This window comes from Hemicordylus capensis, chromosome 4 (assembly GCF_027244095.1).
Source record: "Hemicordylus capensis ecotype Gifberg chromosome 4, rHemCap1.1.pri, whole genome shotgun sequence".
Taxonomy (NCBI): Eukaryota; Metazoa; Chordata; class Lepidosauria; order Squamata; family Cordylidae; genus Hemicordylus; species Hemicordylus capensis.
Window position 1 is genome coordinate 96835912 of NC_069660.1, and position 449 is coordinate 96836360.

The window sequence follows — 449 nt, forward strand, 5'->3', positions numbered from 1 at the left end:
CTTTCCCTGGATGGAAGTATTAAGGAAACTGTGACTGTCGTTTATTTTGCCTTGGAGAAACTGAGTCTGCCAGGTATTGTCGATCTTCTTGAAACGGTGTTACAAGCTTTCCAAAAGGCTCATTAAAATAGGATGCATATTGGCGAGCACACATTGCTCTCGAATTGCTTAGACAATTGCTTTCTCCCCTTGAGGCCCCCCTCAGTCCCCCAATCATGTCCATGCATAGAATATATATACATTGGCCTTGGTTGGGCTATGTCGGCGAGTGCCTTAACAAATTATCCGGGTAATATGAAGCCAGGAAAGCAAAAAAAGGCAGAAACTTGATCCCAATGGATGAGAAAAACTCCAATTAATGTTTAACAAGATAGGATGGTCCGATGGGATAATAGTGGCGTGATCCGGCACATACACGCCCAAAAGATTTTGAGAAGCGCATGAAGATG